Raw genomic sequence first — 5311 nt, forward strand, 5'->3', positions numbered from 1 at the left:
TTCATGGTGGGTACAATGAAGGCATGATGGGCAAAGTATTGGAAATTAATTTAAGTGCTTAAAAATTATCCTAGAAAACATATTCATCCATAGGTGTAAAATAAAAGCAATTAGGATTTTTGATGTGATACATCTTATCTGTAATCTATTTGTAATGTAACTCTATTTTACATAAAATCTTCCTATATTTGAATATTATTTTATACTTGCATTTCTATTAGTGCTTTCATTAAAATTATTTGTATTTGTGGTTATAAAAACAGTTTCTTTAAATAATCTCTCAGATAAACTGTATTCTGATTTTAAAAATGCATTATAAAATTTAAAAGTTTTCTTTGCATTTTGTGGCTTACAACTTTAAATATGACCTTAATATAAATAAGTTTACCTGTGTTGGGAAATACATTTTTAGGTACATTTTTTCATCCCGCATAACAGCCTTCAAAGTCGTGGCAAATACATGATATGCAGAAGGTTGCCCCGTAATTACACCTGGTCAGATTCTCCTACTCCATCTCGGCTGACATTTCTTTGTTCGAGTTTTCCAGGAGCTGTATTATTAATCTCCAAACCAATGAGTGTGGCACCGATCGTTGGGTGGGGCATCACACTGACTCCCGGTTAGCAGTCGTGTGATTCTGTACGAACCCAAGTGGTACAGCACGAACTAGTAAAAGAGAGATCATCGATAGCCGTACCGACACCAAAAATGTATCGGAATGGCCACCTCGTAGGGGGTTTCATGAATCCCCCTGTGCACATTGTACATTTTATTTTGTTTTTCCCTCATCAACAAATAAATATGAGGTTTTCCACAATGTTTAATCTTTGTCAACCTTTGAATAGGCCAGTATAATTTACTGAATCATCAACTATTGATTACCTTAACAAAAATATAAGGTATTGGTTAATAAATACGAAGTCTGCCACCATTTCATGACTTTCTCTCATTGATAATATCACTTTCACTCACTTGGAATAGGCTTTATTTCACTCTATCATAATTTATTTACTCCCTTCACATAATAAAAGAAAAAGATAATTAGAAATAAAATGGAGAAAGAGATAAATTGTGACAAACCTCTTAAATGACTTGGTGATAAGGGGAAAACGAAATGAAGCACACGATTTGCATGGGGTATTCATGAAACTGACTAGTCAGTGGCTGTATAGACACCTTTTCTTTGTTGGTATGGCTAGCGATGATCTTCTGTTTTCACGTCGGTGCTGCACCCATCGGCTTCATACAGAATCGCAGGACTACTTACCGTGAGTCTGTATGATGTCCAACCGGGCGAATCGGTGCCGCACAGATCAGTTTGGAGATACAGAATACGGCCCCTGATCCGGTGGAATTCCTGAGTAAACTTCCACAAATCTCTACGCTTGGAAAACCTGTAATAACCCTTTATATGATATGCATGCATGGCAAGGTTATTGCATTCTTAATTTTTTGGGGCTTCCCACTTAATTAAGGTGTAATAATGTATGATCAAAGTATATAAATTCCTATAGTCTATTTTGAGGTCAACTCCTTGAAACGTTTTTTAAATTTGTTTTGATGACATTTGTGTTGTGATTGTGTGATAATTAGAATGGGATACTGTTTTAACTTGTGGATCAATTTTATTCTTTGAGTTTGAAGTGTGGTGACAGAAATATTTTCTAAGTACTTATTGGAATGGTTAATGTTTTTTGCTCATATTTTTCCAGAGTGTCTTTTAGTTTTTGCAGATAACTGAGTTGAGAAACTTTTTCATGTAACTGTAGAGTTAAAGATTTTGTTTGCTAGGTGTATGTATTTATTTTGTATTTTAATGGTTCAATTGATTAATTATTTAAAAATCTGGGTGATTAATAAGGTTCTGTCCACCCTATGATAAAAACGGAGCTATGTATCCAAATTTCTAATGGGTTACATATAAAAGGAAAGAAGCTGTCCATCGTCAGTTGCAATTTTTCTGTATAATTGTGGCAGAACTTGAATCGTTATGGTTAAAGTGTTCATCTTTTGAGGTTATGCATGAATGAAGCCATTAATCAATGTATTCATGTGGGTGCAAGTGCGGATCATGTACCATCGAATGGGACAAGTAATAATCAGACAGTGCAATGCCTGGATAATCTGCGGGCAACGATTGGCCCTAACATTTGATTATTTCCAGCTAGGTTTTAATGGATTTTTTAATGTGAGGTGGATCATTTATATGCTTTATAATTACTGTTGAATCATTGGGAACTCAATTTCCTTGCTTAATACTAAATTACCAACGCATGCAATGGCTTGGAAATGGCTTGGTGGGTAACTCCAAATACAAAGCAAACTCTTCTTAAGTTTTCCATTCGTCTTCTTCAAGCAATACCTCCAATTAATTTCCATTGAAGGCTTTTGGTCTTCCTTCAAATGGACGGTCATCATCATTAGAATTACTGTGTTTGAAGCAATGATACCAATCATTTAACGTTGCTTCTTTTGTAGCAGCATCTCGGGTTACTTAATGGGACTCTTGATGAACTTTATCCCCTGTTTTCTTTGAATAAAAGAAGGAAATCGTTTCCTTTCACAAATGGTGTTTAATTGGCTCAAACTTAGACATTTTCTCACAACACCAAGTATCTATTGCCGAGATGTACTTATCATGGTCATCAAGCTTTCTGTCTACCAAATGTCTTAGCTTGAGTCATGATGTTTCTGGTATTTCAAAAATGACGAGCAATCAGTTCTATAGCCATCTATTGACAGACAGCAAGCACTTTGCATAGTGCATAATACATAATTGTTTAATGACTGGTTTTGCAAGTTTTAAGGATGATATTGGCTGCTATTATGGATGGAATAGCATTATGCTATTCTTCATTATTGCAACCGATGTTGCTATAATATAGCGTATTGCAACGCCTATGCTATTTGGTATTACGAACGGTTGCAATTCGTGTTTTTACTACACCGGAAGACGCAATTCTCAGAATAGCATAGGCCCGTTGCTATTTACTATTATGAACGGCGAATTGCAACCGGTAGGCTTGCTATAATATTACGCGGTCTTCGATGCCGAGCAATTCGGTATTGCAACCAGAAAACGTGCGCATTGCGATGTCGAATTGTTTTTCTGAGGTTAAAGTAACCTAATCAAGCATTGAAAAATGGAATAATAGCCAAAAATAAAATGATATCAGCTTTATTTTAATTAAATAATAGTAGCATAAGTGATGAATATTTAACTAGTTAAGTGATTTGGTTAGGAATTAACATTCGAGCTTAATATATGAAGCACAAGCTTGCTTCATCGACAGTACGAAAACAATAACAATTAATGCAAAGAATTACTACCATTAGCCCAAATTTTACGTGTTTTATTCATATTTACAATTCATAATTTTATTTCATCACTTGACTTGCTACTAAAAATATCCTCAATGTAGGCTATCAGGTCGATTCTTGAAAAATTTCAAGCTTGTGTTAACACACTAACTCGCCAAATATATTAATAGTTATAGCTTTCAATGAAAACCATATATTACCATAATAATACCATATACTTTGATCAGCCGTTCATTTCCTCAATTTGACAGTATATACAAATACATGCAACGAGTCGAAATTGTTTTCCCCACTCTTCGCTGCCTTCTACAATTAAAACTAAAAATTTACTAAATTATAAACACGGGCAGTCGACTTGAATTACTTGCTTGAAAACAAAGGATTTCTCCGAACACCAATAAAGTTTCCGAACAAATATGATTCACCACAAACCTTTAATGGAATATCCATGCACTACATCATTAATGCAATATATATCATGTGGAATTGAATACAAATTGTATATATACAAGCCTCTATAGACAAGTAAGTTATTCACACAATTAAGTTTCAGTTTATCGGCACAGTTCAGGGTCTATCAAAAATTTCAGTGAGCACATAATAAAATCAGCTGATACGAAAACAATGATAACTGACACAACAGCACTTTCCACACGATTCACTATTGCTAGATTCACTTTTTCACAGCTGTTCCATCCATCCTCAAATTCACCATCACCTCCCTCTGCTTTTTCCCAATATGCAGCTGAAATATCGATACTATTCCATCATAATACATGAAAGCACAGCTGTGACGTTGCCACCTACTTCATTTCCTAAACAGAGAATGAACACTGAAATTAGGGAGTCATATAATATATAGATAACATTAGAAACGAAAGCTTCTAGTTCATACAGTAAAACGATATCGTCACGAGCAATACAATAAAAGTTGATACATATTAATTCTGATATGCAACAAACAGACTTCGAAGCCTAACACATTTACGAAGAAAATCAAACATATTTAGCTTTCAATGATTATTTCGCATAGCATATATCTCACGGTAAAGGACCGATCGGATATAGGTAAATCATTGAATATTTATGTCCGATAAATCATCATTATAACAACGAAATTATGACCTAACCCACCTGTCTGAAGCCATTGGGAAATTATCACAACCACAACAAACAGCTGATTTCTTAAATGAGATTTTCAAAGCGTATTATATATTTCCAAGGTTTAATATAATTTTTAAATGTAAATAAAGCAATTATTTATAATTTCAAGTCAATATTCCGTAAAATACAGAAAAATATATAAAATATCTTCTCCCTCATTGGTTACGCAAACTGTTCAGAAAGTTTTTCATACGGGAAGAGGCGGAGCTTCCAAATAGCTCGCGCAAGAAATAGCATGCTGCTATTCCGAACAAAATTATTACTACGCTTCATTCATAATACGGGGTCGTTGCTATAATGACCCGCAGAATAGCGTATGCTATTTTTTGCAACGCTTATCCATAATAGCAGCCATTATCAGTGTTATTTATAAAACAGTTTCATAAAAAAAGGATTTGGAAAACAAGATGACTTTGAGGTTTCTTTTCTTTCTGCATAAATATTACACCCAGTATTCCCCTCCAGAGTTTACATTTAAATATTAGCAGGACGTCTAGAACATAATAAATGCATTGAAAACATGTTCCACATGTTTTTTTTCCTCTGCTGTACTGTTGAGAGAATAATATATAGTGATTTTGGCCTAACAAAAGCCACTACTCCAAAAATTATAATTGCAGAATTGAATTGTGTGTGTAACAGTATGAAACTCGAGTATTTGGTTTTTTAATGACAAAAGTTTGAATCCTTAATCTGTAGTTTGATCTCTCATTATTTGAAAAATGATACATCTGAATGATCTACATTGTCTATTGTACAGTTTGCAGTGAAGGGCCGGCTATCATGGCACAAATAAATTTTTAAAAGACGCTGCATGAACTCAGA

Source organism: Ischnura elegans (assembly GCF_921293095.1).
Source record: "Ischnura elegans chromosome 13 unlocalized genomic scaffold, ioIscEleg1.1 SUPER_13_unloc_4, whole genome shotgun sequence".
Taxonomy (NCBI): domain Eukaryota; kingdom Metazoa; phylum Arthropoda; class Insecta; order Odonata; family Coenagrionidae; genus Ischnura; species Ischnura elegans.